At 44.9% G+C, this 14,153-nt stretch overlaps 1 protein-coding gene across 2 annotated transcripts in view; it reads left to right on the top strand.

The window, feature by feature from the left end:
* Window positions 1-14,153, top strand: part of STK39 (serine/threonine kinase 39) — a 259,098-nt gene that overhangs the window by 114,373 nt on the left and 130,572 nt on the right. The gene's annotated exons all lie outside the window — the stretch shown is intronic.

Here is a 14,153-nt window from a genome sequence, read left to right on the forward strand (position 1 = left end):
TTTCACCAGAGTTTTATCTGTCTGTAATTACTGATTTCATTATGGTATGAAACCTAATAAAATGTAACCTCTATTCTGGTTTTAAAATTATATTAGGTATTTATTATTAAAAAGATGTATGTGGCACAGATTTAGTTTTTCACTTAACTAAGAAAGCTGATGCCATAGCTGAGTCCCCCGCTCTGTAAATAAAACTGGCAAAGTATGCATTAGTGATGGCATCTCACTAGGCCCAGCTGGGAGTAACTTGGAATGCTAACTTCCAGACCTTGACTTTATAAAACGTTCTGTATGAAATGCATTTCTCTAATGCCGTGGAATTCCTTTAAATAGATTTTGAGTTGGCTTCAAGGAGTGACCCACCTGAGCGGCTCTGCTGGGCCAGCAGACCGCTGCGGGGTGGGCTGGTCCCTGGGCTGGGAGCCCGGGCGCAGGCTGGGGGGCTGCCGCGTTGGCCGGTGGGAGTCTCTGAGCGAAGGTGGCCGCGGGCAGGTCGTGGCTCAGAGAGGCACCTCCAGCACAGCAGCATCAGCGCTTTGGTTAGAGGCAGCGGAGGCTGGACGTGCCCACAGTCACAGGACCCGCAGCGAAGCCTGAAGGAGGAGCCGGGAGATTCCTGGGGTGTTGGAGCTGAGCACCAGGTCTTTTGATGAGATCTCTAAAGTGTCAGCCAGGGTTGAAAAAAAAAGCTGTTAGGAAGCCATTGGCTTGTGCAGTCTGTGTCTCCAAAGAACATTTTTTATTTTTATTTTGCTTTCTGTCTCCTGGAAGTTTTGTCTGATCTCATCCCGAGGCTCTTCCCTAAGAAGGTTTTCTCTGTGGAGCGTTAGCCTCGCGCCTCCGGGGCCCTTTCCCGCCGGCCTCTCCGGGGCCCTTTCCCAAGGCTGCCTCCCGCCCAGACCCGGCCTTCCTGTGCTGTGTCCTCCTGAGTCGCCCCGTCTCAGAACACCCGGGTTACCTTTGCATTTAAGACCTGCTCTCCTCCCCGTCTTCCCCATCGAACCACTGATTTCATTATGATCGTACCCTCCCCGCCTCCCTCTGCACCGTGGCTCCGAGCCGTCTCCTCCTGGTGTTAACTGGACAGAGCAGCAGCTTTCTCCCCCTTCTCCCTCCGTGCCTCCTCCTCTGTGCCTTCTTAGACTCCGGTGCGAGATTGACTTTCTGATCACCTCACCTCATTGCTCAAGAGTGGTTTCCAAAATGAAACAAGAACTTAGGCAAATAAATGAGGGGTGTGGGGTGAGTGGCAAGGAGGTTCTCATCAAACAGAGGCCAAGCTCTGAGCCATGAAGCCGTGGCCCCGCTTGACCTGAAATCCAGCTGCCTTGAACCACGTACGGTTTTCACTGCGTCACCCACACCTTCCTTTGGCCCCTCTCTCACCAGCTTGAGAAAATGAAGACCGCTCAGGCTGTGGCCCTGTTCCCTTCCTTTCAGAAACAGATTCCGGTGATTTATTACATATTAGTGCGCCATGCATTCCAGATCCCGTTTCACGTGTCTCTGAAACAAGAAGTCGCTAATGTTTAGGGGGGGTGTGTCTGATTTTTTTCCAACCATGTTGTCTGCTGTTTGCTTGCTTTCTGATTGTAGACCTAAACCTTGGGGCTTGTCTCGTCCTCTATCCCTTCAAGTAGAAAATGGCCACACATCTCGGCATCACGCTGAGGAGTAAAGGGAGAACGGAAGTTAGTTCCTAAATATCTTACAGAGAGGAGGTGCAGTGTTATCCTGGCTCTCTGGCTTCGCTCGGTTGGCACTTTCCCTGCCACAATTCTCGTTTTAGGGTCCACTTGGGTTGTGAGCTGCGCTCCACACCTTGCCCAGGATTTGGGGCAGGTACGCCGACCAGGTGGGTCCGCATTGGTGACAGTGTGTGTCTTGTTCATAGTAAGAACCGAAGCCGTTAGCTGGCTCCATGAGTGTACCAAGGAAAGACGGCGTGAAACTCTGTTTTCCACCCTCATGACCGTCCCCGATCCTTGACATCCACTTGTCCCTCAGGTTCCTATTAATAGCTGACGGCCTCCCTCCCTCCGTGGCTGGCGATGCTGGTGAGCAGCCATCTGCCAGCTCCTTACCTGCAGCTTCATGCAGGCTCAGCCACGAGGAAGGAAATACTCTCCATCACCAAGTGCACTGAACGCCTTTGTTGTGGGATGTCCTAGGTGCTCACCGTGTTTAGGTGAACTTGGCGTACCAGTTGGTAGGAGAATCTTTCCGTGTGCGGTTGGTGTGACTCGTCCTTAGGCTCCCCCGCCTGGACCTCTGCCGGGCTGCTCGGGGCCTCCTGCTCCGGGTTCCTGGGGCAGGTTCGTTCCTCAGAGGCTACTTGTCCGTGAGAGCTCTTTGATTTTTGTCTCCTCCGTTTGTTATTTTTCAAAGTAGGAACAGACAGTCCATTGACACACCGGTGTTGACGTCACGACAGGACCTGTTGACATAGCTCTGGCCCCGTCAGGCAGCCCGTTGATTTGACATTTGTCGTCGTAGACGGTCTCTTTCCTTCCCTTGTGGTCACCCCAATTAAGACACATTTTCCGATGTGTATACATTCTTATTTGCCATGCTTCCATCTCAGATTCGGGAGAGAGGGGCCAGCGTGGCGGCTGTTCTCAGGAGGCCCCTCGGGGCCCGCCCTGGTGCCCTCTGGCCTGGGAGAGGCAGGTGCCAGGTGGGAAGTGCTCGCTGGGAGCCTCAGAATCCCCGGTCTTCATCCTGATGGACTCCTTTCAGTCAGGGGAGAAGTATATTAAGAAATAGAAACAGACCCCTTTGCCTTCCCTGGTAACTTGGTAATGTAAGATGATTTCTGTGTGTGTGTGTGGAAATTATAGAAATATATTTGTTTTCTTGCCGAAGGCAGAGTATTTGGCCCATTCCGGGTTCTTTTGCTGATAAGCGTGGTTTAATTTCTCTTGCCTTAAATTTTCTGTCTGTGAAATGGAAATTCTGTCTGACCCCCAGGCATGTGGTGGAGGGTGATGAGAGAGTCGATATTCCTGGACCCTCAGACACTCTGTAAATTCTACATGAGGGCACGCTAGCTAATAACCACTCATGCGAACAGAGTTCACTGCAGCTACATAACTTCTTTCTAACTTTCCACTGATCCCCGTGCGTGAGAAGAAAGGCTTCGTAGCCGTTACTCCCTCTCACGTGGCTTTCTAGGAGCCTGCCTCTGGCCGCCTTTTGGGGTTCCACAGCCTGACCCTGTGGTGTTACCGTTCAGCTGCTGGGCCTGCTGGGTGCGGAAGGGTGTAAAGTATTTGGTAGAAGTCATATGCTTAGGGCTGTGTGCATCTTCCGTGGGAGCACCTGAGCTCCAGAGTTGGCTGATGTCTCACAGTTGGCTGCAAGTGAGTTAGAAGAACCTTGAGTCTCCACAGTCACACTCATATGCATATGCAATGTCTGTTGCTGAAACCCACCGATGGCAGGGCCAGGGCAAAGGGTTAGGAGCTCCACAGATGCCCAAATGCCAGCTGCTCAGCCAAAACGCATATTGGCCCGAGAAGAGGTGAGGTGAGGAAATGTACTCAGGTCTTGTTATTGCAGTTGCTTGTGTTTTGGGGAGGTAGGATCACTGGAGGATTTTTAAAATATATATATATTTTATTGATTTTTTACAGAGAGGAAGGGAGAGAGATATAGAGCTAGAAACGTCAATGAGAAAGAAACATTGATCAGCTGCCTCTTGCACAACCCCTACCGGGGATGTGCCTGCAACCAACGTACATGCCCTTGACTGGAATCGAACCTGGGACCTTTCAGTCCACAGACCGACGCTCTACCGCTGAGCCAAACCGGTTTCGGCAACTGGAGGATTTCTGTTTGAACTTTCTCAATGATGAAATCGAGATGTTAGAAATAGTGAGCCATTATGGGAAGGAGGAAAGGGATATTGTATCACTGCCACATTTGGCTGGGACCACTGTGAACGGGAACAATGGGGCCGTCTCTGTGGGTCCCAGACTTCCTTAAAACAGCCTGTAAGATCGGGCCCACAGGAAGGACCCATTTGCCGGATTCATTTCATCCCCCTTCGTGCTTAGGATAAATGATAGGAATGTTACAATTTACACTGATTTAATCCTGGAGGCCCAGTGCATGAAATTCGTGCACAGGAGGGTCCCTAGGTATGGCCATCCGGCTGCTGTCCGGTGCCTTCCTTCCGGCTGCCAGCTGGGGCCTCCCTTCCCAGGCTGTCAGCCACCGGCCAGAGCCTCCCTTTGTCTCTCGTCACGCCCCGCTGGTCAGCACATGTCCTAGCGCGCGATGGAACTCCTGGTCTCCTGTTGAACTCTCACGGGGACATTTCGCCTATTAGCCTTTTATATGTGTAAATAGTTGACCCTTGAAAAACACTGGTTTGAATCATGCAGGTCCACATATATGTGGACTTTTTTCAAAAAATACACAGTCAGCCTTCTGTGTCCCTGTGTTTTGCATCCACAAGAAACTGGAGAAAAACGAAGGCGATTTCAGATGCTTTATAAATGGATTTTAGTTTTGTTCCAAGTCTGCCCAGTAGAGGGCAATGATGGGTTTTGATTCTGTGAGGTTGTGCAAAGCAAACTGAACAAAAGTTTTTGGCTTTCTGGAAAGTCTCAGATTTGGAGCAGAAGGATCAAAGGTCTGTTAAGTTCTTACTGAGCCCTGAGTGTTAGGCACCTTAGTCAGCTGGAGTGAGGTTTTTTTGTTTTTTTTTAACTGGACAGGAGGTGGAAGGGTGATGATTTTAAGTATTTTTAACTCTTGCCACTTTTATTGTAAATTACAAATCAAAGTAATGTAACATTTATATTTTACATAATTCATGTCAAAACCAAAAATCTCAATTTGGAAGGACAGGATTGGAGAATTTCCAGTATTTTGTGGTCAAATTAATGCAGTTCTGGATGGTGGCAGGCTATTTGCAGAAAGTTCTGCAGTCCCTGCAGCGCTCAGGGCGCGGGAAACAGGAAGGAGGGAGTCCAGGTGTTGGATACCTCTGAAGGGAAGTGAACTGACCTCTCTGCCTGTCACATTTATCACGGATTTGATGCAAGAAATGCATTCAGGTAGGCCCGATCGTGTGTGTCCTCTTATTACTTTGTGTTTCTCTTCCCCATCCTCTTGTTTATAAACAGCCACATAGTAATCTATCTCACTGAGGTACTTCCATGCTCAAAAGAGAGGAAAGAGGGCTGTGATGGTTGAGTTTGCTATTTTCTTTTCCTATTTTAGAGAGCAGGTGTTCAGAGAAGTTAAAGTTACTGGCTTAACTAGGTCTGTAAGTGGGACAGATGTTCTCCTAGTATAAATAAGCCCATGGCTATGTTCATTAATTTATTTTTTTATTTTTTACTTTAAATGCATCATTTTAGTCAGCTTAGAATGTAGAGTTCATTTGGTTAGAAAAGTGCTTTTGGACACCAGGGGGTGCTATCAGAATAGTTCATTTGCTCTAGGGCACATGTGTCAAACACAAGGCCCTCGGGCCAAATCCATCCCGCCAGGCCTTGCAATGTGGCCCGCACCGCGCTGTCATCACTGCACTCCGCTGCGTTTCCATCACAATGACAGTTTATGACTGTTCAGTAAACCATTCGGCCCGCGATTTAGGCTGGATTTTAGATTTTGGCCCCTTCTCTGATTGAGTTTGACACCCCTACTCTAGGACTCTGGACAGGAATTACTTTCTAGTCCTTGAAAACCTTGGAGGGTGTAGATTTTTTTGTTTTTCCTTTTTCACTGTGCCTGCTGTAAAGAGTTCGGCTGGCCGGTGTTTGTGCTGGGGATGAAGGAGGCACAGGAGAGGATAGAGGAAACGGCAAGTGGAAAAAGCATCATAAATGACTGTCAGTTCAGTCAGAGAGTTGACTAAAAAATGCATTTACTCTGGGTAAGTGGCCCCTTTCTGGTGGCATTTGACTTTGAGCCAGGAGAATCCACTCTGGAAATTGTGATCTGCTAGTCCTGGTAGCTGCATTTTTTATTTTTTATTTTTTATTTTTTTGGTGGTGGTGGTGGTGGTGGTGGTGGTGGTGGTGGTGGGATATTAGTATTTTCAGAATGAGATGTCTTAGACACACCAGTTAGAAATTTAAAAATAATGTCCTACATCATTTTGTGAATAGTATTGTGATACTCTTTGTACAAATGTAGTTTCCTCTGTACAAATGTAGTTTCCTCACACTTTTGCCTTCTGTACCTTGGGTGCAGGAATGGTGTCAGCGTATTCCCTGTCCCCAGCACCCAGCGCAGTGTCTTGTCATTAGCAGCAGTGTGTGGCATGGAAGTTTGGTGAGCCACATTGCCAAGTGATGGTGATGGCGTTGTTGGGAGAGCATGAGGGCGGCAAAGCTTCTGGTTGTGAAGGAGAACAGTGACGATGTTTTTCTGTTGGTGCTGGGTTATTGTATTTCACATCTAGGACTCAAAGTTTAGGCTTCAAATTCCTTGTTATCACTAACTCGCTAAGGGTCTTGGGTGAGCCAATTAGTTGTAGTCACCTTTGCCACCTTATCATAAAGTGGAATGGTTAGATTTTATTATCTAACATTTGTGTATTATCTCCTTTAGACTATTTAATAGCAAAAATTTAGTCCCTACCACTCAGCGTATTTATTATTGGCATTTCTGTCTTCAGCCAAGCACACACATTAAGTCTTCCTGTTACCTGAAGCCACATTTCAAAACTAGGTTTAAATAGGCTTTTAGTGCTTTCTAATTTTGGATCAGCTATCTTTTATTTCCCCCCCCCCCCCCCTTTAGGGGAAATAATTTAAACTTAACCCTTTACATTTAACTTTATATCATGATCCTGTAAATATTTACAATGAGCAGGACATTTTGGAGAAGGAAAGGTGAAGGAGATAGGAAGTAATGGATAATTCCTCCTGTGCATAATTAGGAAAGGAGGAAGTCCACACCAGTAGAATGAATCCAGGTGTCTTGCCTTCCCACCTCCATAGCATTTTACATTGCTGTCATCCAAGGCATATCATGAGACCAGCAGAGGGCGCCGTACACACGCTTAAAAAAAATCATTGTGTGAGTGCCAGGTGGGAGGGGATGGTGCTCTGCTTGTTTTATGTTAAACAGATTTGATTGTTATAATGGAAGAGTACGGCTTTATTGTTCTCTTTTCAAGCCCAAACATTTTTTTTTGTGCAATTTCTTTTAATTTGAAATTAAGTAGTTTTAAAACAAATTAAAATTCAAGAGGTCCAGTTAAGGTTGCACTTTGATACAGAATTTTCTAAGCTTCTCATTAAATTCTCACAAATTCTAATACTGATTTAGAAAAGAGTGTACTAACTTTTAACTTTTTCCCCCCTCATATTCAGAAAGAAAAAGGAGCCTTTGTGTAACTTACAAAGCAATAATAGAGCTAAGCAATTAAAACAATAGTCCTTAATTTAACCCAAATTCCAAAGGTCATCTGAAATTGTTTGGGTTATTATACAACCAGTTTATTAGCTGATATAATTCAACTAGGGAGGAACAGGGAAGGTCCTGTTTTATCAAGACCAGATGGACCTTTTAGGGCAGTGGTCGGCAAACTCATTAGTCAACAGAGCCAAATATCAACAGTACAACGATTGAAATTTCTTTTGAGAGTCAAATTTTTAAAACTTAAACTTATTCTAATGCTACTTCTTCAAAATAGACTCGCCCAAACCGTGGTATTTATGTGGAAGAGCCACACTCAAGGGGCCAAAGAGCTGCATGTGGATAACGAGCTGCAGTTTGCTGATCATGGCCTTGGGGATAAGGACAAAGTTCTGAGGGGTGGGCTTCCTCTGGGACTTTTCTCTGTGGAGAGCAGTATGAGGAGGGAAGGGAAGGATGAAGAAGGTGAGAAACCAAGCCTGGAAAGAGGTGGAAAAGGCCCAGGAATGACTCTCTTGGTCCACGGAAGTCTGTGCTTAAGTAAGACTGAGCTTGGTCTCTTCTGCCAGGCCCAGCAGCCCCTGGCTCTCCAACTCGTTTATTGGGTGACTGTGGGCTTCAGCCAAACCCCCTTTGTCTCATGCAGTTTGTTCAGTGGCATCTCATTGATCCTCTAGGTTAGGGGTGTCGAACTCAATCAGAGAAGGGGCCAAAATCTAAAATCCAGCCTAAATCGCGGGCCGAATGGTTTACTGAACAGTCATAAACTGTCATTGTGATGGAAACGCAGCGGAGTGCAGTGATGACAGCGCGGTGCGGGCAACATTGCAAGGCCTGGCGGGACAGATTTGGCCCGCGGGCCTTGTGTTTGACACATGTGCTCTAGGTCAATGTTTCCCAAAGTGGTACGCGTACCCCCAGGGGTATGGGAAGAGTTTGGTGGGGGTACACGTTGCACCTGAATTTGGTTGGGATATGCACTACACTGTGCTTAGCTGCACCTAATTCTATGTTCTCATGAGTACGAGGGGTACTCAGTGTTACGAAAATTATAGAAGGGGTACACATATGTCAGAAGTTTGGGAAACACTGCTCTAGGTTGAAAATTAAATTCTTAATTGGGCCTTTGGTGTTTGGCACAGACTAGTCCCTTCCTTGTCTTTTACTGTCCACCCTCATTCTCCACATGTCCGCTTACCTAAGCCTCCTGCACATGCTATTGTTCCTTCTGTTTGGATGTGTCAGCTGCCTCCATCCTAAGAAGACCTTAGTGTCCGCTCAAAGAGTCATTTCTCCAGGTCAGCCACTTCTTTCTTGATAGGTGTTTAGATTGTCTGAAATTTTTAAATTGTTAACCACACTGGGATGAACGTCACTGTGCATGCTTTACTGCTTTTATGTTACTTGTTTTGTTAGGATATGTTCCTAGGAATGAAATTGTATAGTCACAGAGTACATGTGCCTTATAATTATTGATGCATATTGGCTTGTTGTTTAAAATGGGAGGAGGCGATGTATTCAAATCCCAGCCTGGTTCTTGTGTCTTTTACCTATAGTATAATTGTTACTTACACACACACACACACACACACACACACACACACACACACTCTGCCTAGCATATGGTCTTCAATATTCTTTTTTTTTATTAAATATATTTTTATTGAGTTTTTACAGAAAGGAAGGGAGAGAGAGATAGAGAGCTAGAACATCGATGAGAGAGAAACATCGACCAGCTGCCTCTTGCACACCCCCTACCGGGGATGTGCCCGCAACCAATATACATGCCCTTGACCGGAATCGAACCTGGGACCTTTCAGTCTGCAGACCGACGCTCTACCACTGAGCCAAACTGGCTTCAGCTTTAATATTCTTTATTTTCGATATTGAAGTGTCATTCCTGCACATTTGTTTTATTTCATTCCCCCCCACCCCCTCTAGATATGCAAGTAGCTATTTTGTAGAAAACATTCTAAGTCTCTCAGCAGTTTTCACAACCTAAGACTTTCAGTAACTTTGGAAGAGCTAAGAATATATCCCGTGTTAAAGCTGACAGCCAATTAGGGAGGTCCCAACTTGGGGTCCTGCACTCTTTGGGCCACTGAAGGTGGTTAGAGAGCTATTGGTGAGAAGGATGGGAGCCCCGTTCTGCAGCCTGTTCTTGGACAAGGGATTCTGTTTCTCGGGGATGGGGCTGAGTGTGCACTGTGCAGAGGTGTTTTTGCTCACTCTTCTGTCACTGCAATCTCTCCTGTCCAGAACAAACAAATGATACGCCAGCTGGCTGCCTGAGGGTTCCGATCAAACCATTTCATCACCCCTGAGCTTTTTGCTCGAGAGGTCTCATTAAGGAGGTTCTAAGGGAGCCATTTGTTTGTGCTGCACCGGGTGCTGGTCACACCGGCGTCTGCCGTCACAGGGCAGCGCCACACAGTCTGGATAACGAGCTGTTCCTTCTTTACTTGCTTTTGTCATACTCTAGTGTCCTGGTTCAGTCCCCTAGGAACATTTATAGCTTTCAGAGTTGGAACCCCACTTTTCTGAGTCATTGCACAGGACATTTTTGAAAGGTGTAACCTTGAGATTACATCTCCACTGCCCCTTGGCTGGCACGGAACCTTGGGTGAGTCACGCTGCTTCTCCGAGCCTGGTTTATTCACCTGCCCGACCTCCGAGGGTTTTTGTGAAGTTTAAACATGACAGTTTATAGCAAAGGCGTATGCAGCCTCTGGAACATAACAGGATCCCCTGGGGGCTTTAGCCCTCTCTCTTCCCCCCTTGCATCGGGGAATGTTTTGTGAGGAAGAGGTTGTGTGTTGTGCAGGAGAACGTGAAGAAGTGTTTAAATGTCATGTGAGGATTGCCTTTCATTTCCTTAAGGAAATTAATGTCTAAGGTTAGTGAATTTCATTCCACTCTCTCCCTCTTTCTTTCTGTCTCTGTACAACCCCAGCAGCTAATCCTGGTTCCTCAAATAGAACTGTTTGTTTTCCCTCTTCAGCCAATACATACAGTCTTGCTACTTTCCTTAAGGACTTTGCATTACTGAAGTTTATTTAGAACGCTAGTGTTCATTTTTTGTTTCAATTGCAAGATTTCCGAGTTCTTCATTTATTTATGAGTGTTTAAGTTATAGTTAGAAAGACTTCCTATTTTAGGGTATTTTTATTAGCAATTGCAATGAACGTATCTGTTAGACCAAAGTAAAATTTTTCTGAAATCATTGACCTCTAAATCAGTTCTTCCCACTGACTTTTTCTGTAATATGCTGTTATTTCTATGAGCCTGCATCTCTGTTACTGCATCTCTGTTACTACGTTGAGAGCAATTCTCCTGTCCATTTTCCTTAGAGAAGCTTAATGCCTACTTGTTCTGAAACTTACTGGGCAGATACCCAGGCCCCTTAACCAGAGATTCACCGTCAGTGGGTCTAGGGCCATGACCCAGGACTCTGCATTTTCAATAAGCAGTTCAACTAATAGTGGTGCAAATGGCCGAGACAGACCTTCCGGTGTGTCTGCAGGTTTGGAAGGAAGCCATATCGCCAAGCTCACTGTACAAAACACATTTAATAATTCTGCTTTATAATTATAGATACATAATTAAATGCCTGTATTTCATCTCCTGCTTTCCTCCCTTTGCCTGGTGGCCTTTGGGTAATGCTGTTCCCGCCTCTCTGTCATTCACACTCTGAACTACCCGGAGCAGCCACTCCTGGGTGTTTCATATAAGATCTGTCTAATCTGCATCTCACCAGTTGCAAGCTGAGCTATTTGATGTGGGCAGACTGCAATATCTCCTTAAACCATGTCTTCTTCTGGTATTGCTTAATTCATCTTATATTCATTATTAAAGTGGGCATCTCTGTCTCCAGCGTGCTCTGACTTTACTAGCATTATTATTAATATAGGCACTCATTCTTACCATCCTCATAATGCCGGCTTCTTTGATGCATAATATAGGAAGGTGTGTGGCAATCTAACCAGGCAGAGTGGATGCATGAGCTTTTGGCCTACCCTTGTGCAGTGTGGGGGATGCAAGAATGTGGATGGAGAGTTTATATTTGGAGAATGAAGAGAGGATTAGGAAGCAGCTTTGAGCTCATGTTATAGGGGAAGTTCTAATAATGAAAACTAAAGATGGCCGAAACCGGTTTGGCTCAGCAGATAGAGCGTCAGCCTGCGGACTGAAGGGTCCGGGGTTTGATTCCGGTCAAGGGCATGTACATTGGTTGCGGGCACATCCCAGTGAGGGGTGTGCAGGAGGCAGCTGGTCGATGTTTCTCTCTCATCGATATTTCTCTCCCTTCCTCTCTGTGAAAAATCAATAAAATATATTAAAAAAATAAAAAGGAAGAAAACTAAAGATGAAATAGACTGGATTTAAAAATTGTGAAGGACCTGCAGAACTGGAAGAGACCTTAGCTGTCATCTCAGCCAGGGCTTCCCAGCCAGTGGCCGGAGCACACGGGCGGGCAGTGATGGGTCGCAGGCGAGCAGGGCGCGGGATGGTGGAGTTCTGGGCCCAGGTGCTGTGAGTCACTTTAGCAGATTATCCCAGAATGCAGCACAGATATTATCATTTCCTTCATGTGCCAAGTTTGTGAAATAATCTACTGAACCACTGGTATTAATATTCTGTGAACATAACAAAGAAATCTCATCTGGAAGTCTAAAAAATTTGTACGTAGGAGAGTTTGAGAAAGCTTGAAGTCTACTGGTCTGAACCTATCAGATACTGAGTTCTGTGGAGATTGAATGGATTTTTAATCAGTGACCAAGACCAAGATCCTGGTTCAGTACTATTTTTTTTAATATTGTTTAAGACAAAGGTAGACGATAGAAATTCAACAATTAATGGACTGTAAGTTCATTAAAGAGCAGGAACTGTCCTATTTGGTTGTCTTCAGTGTTTACCATGTTCTGTGACAAAATAGGGGCTTAGCAGATGTTGGCCGAATGAATAAATGTGGAAGTTGGGCTGGATATCTTTCACTCCTTTTCTAATAAACATTTAATTTTTATTTCTTATTAGTGATTGGAGGCAAGGAGGGCAGGCAACTCTCAACTCTGTTGGGAGTTGAGGATAGCGCACTTTCTTATATTGCAGGCCACATTCAAACTTCCAAGAGCCTTAGGAAGTGCAAAAGAATTTGAAAGTGGGATTTAAGTAGATATTAAAAACTTATCTCTGAATTTATAAAGTGAAAATTGCTCAATTTTTGGAATGAGTTTTGCTTGTTTTAGAGTATTTTTTTCCCTTCACTCTGCACATGCGAGAAATAAAGTAAGTTGGGCTTCCCATTAGCTAGATCCCACCTCTAGCATAGATTACATTGTATTTTTGGGTTCACAGGAAGTAGAGACTATATGTAAAGATCCAGAAGAAAAAAAGGGAAAGCTGGAAGCTGAGCTCTAAGCCGTGTGTTATATGTGGGGGTAAATGTCTAAGTCAGCTTTGCAGCAGCAAGAGAAGAGAGCTGTGTCTTACCTGTTGTGCAGCCCTCACATTGATGTTTTGTTTATTCCTAAAGCGGACAATTCAGAATTGAGACTGAGACTCCTGAATTACGCTGATAAAGAGGTGGCTAAAATGTCCCTGTGTGGATGGCGCCTCTTAGCTTTAGGCAGAAGCAAACACAAATATTCTTTGAAGGAACACTGTTCTCCAAAGATAAATAAAACTTTAGAAATAAACAACCAATTTAGGTGCCCTCTAAAACAGTGTTTTTCAACCTTTTTTGGGCAAAGGCACACTTGTTTCATGAAAAAAATCACGAGGCACACCACCATTAGAAAATGTTAAAAAATTTAACTCTGTGCCTATATTGACTATATATAAAGTAATTCTCTTGAATAGGAATCAAATAAACACAAAGAAAGTATTTTATAATTACTTTATTATGAAATATTAAGTAAACAAAATAGTGAAAAATTATAAAATTCTTGTCTTGTCTGCACCTACGGCACACCAGGCAACATCTCGCGGCACACTAGTGTGCCGCGGAACAGCGGTTGAAAAACGCTGCTCTAAAGAAATTGAGATATTGGAATTACCTATAGTATATATTCTATGTAAATAACTACATAGAAAATGTTAAAACAAATAAAGGCTAGAATCATAAAAATGAATAAGAAACAAAATATAAAAACTGACCAGGCAGGCCGGCTAGTGTGGCTTAGTGGTTGAGCATTGACCTATGGACCAGGAGGTCAGTCACCATTGCGGGCTCGATCCCCAGTGAGGGCATGCAAGAGGCAGCTTATCAATGATTCTCTCTCATCATTGATCTTTCTCTTTCTCTCTATCCCCCCACCCCTTCCACGCTCTCTAAAAAGCAATGGGAAAAATATTCTCAGGTGAGGATTTAAAAAAAAAAAGTTACTTTATGTATGGTCACAGGACAAGTCACTATGAACAGTATTACAGTAGCTATTACCACTGATGGTGGATTTATAAAGAATGCACAAGTGAGCAAAATTCCCAGTAATGTCCCACAGTTTGGGTTTTATTTACATGTATTTTTATTTTACCTCTCAATTTTAATTTATTTCGCGGGGCAAACAAAAGGCCAGACATTACACCGGGCAGTTTGTGTGTTCCAAAGTTGAATGTAGGTACACAGATATGGAGTGGGTTTTTTTTGAAGGTCTAGTAAGGGAGTCCATGAGCCAAGATTTCCTGTATTTGATGGCAGCTCCCTGATAAGAAGAAATGCTCCTGCCAGTTCCTCACCTGAGGCTTTACAGAGGCGGACACACGGGGGCGCT

The sequence above is a fragment of the Pipistrellus kuhlii genome, unplaced genomic scaffold, assembly GCF_014108245.1.
Source record: "Pipistrellus kuhlii isolate mPipKuh1 unplaced genomic scaffold, mPipKuh1.p scaffold_m20_p_7, whole genome shotgun sequence".
Classification (NCBI taxonomy): Eukaryota; Metazoa; Chordata; class Mammalia; order Chiroptera; family Vespertilionidae; genus Pipistrellus; species Pipistrellus kuhlii.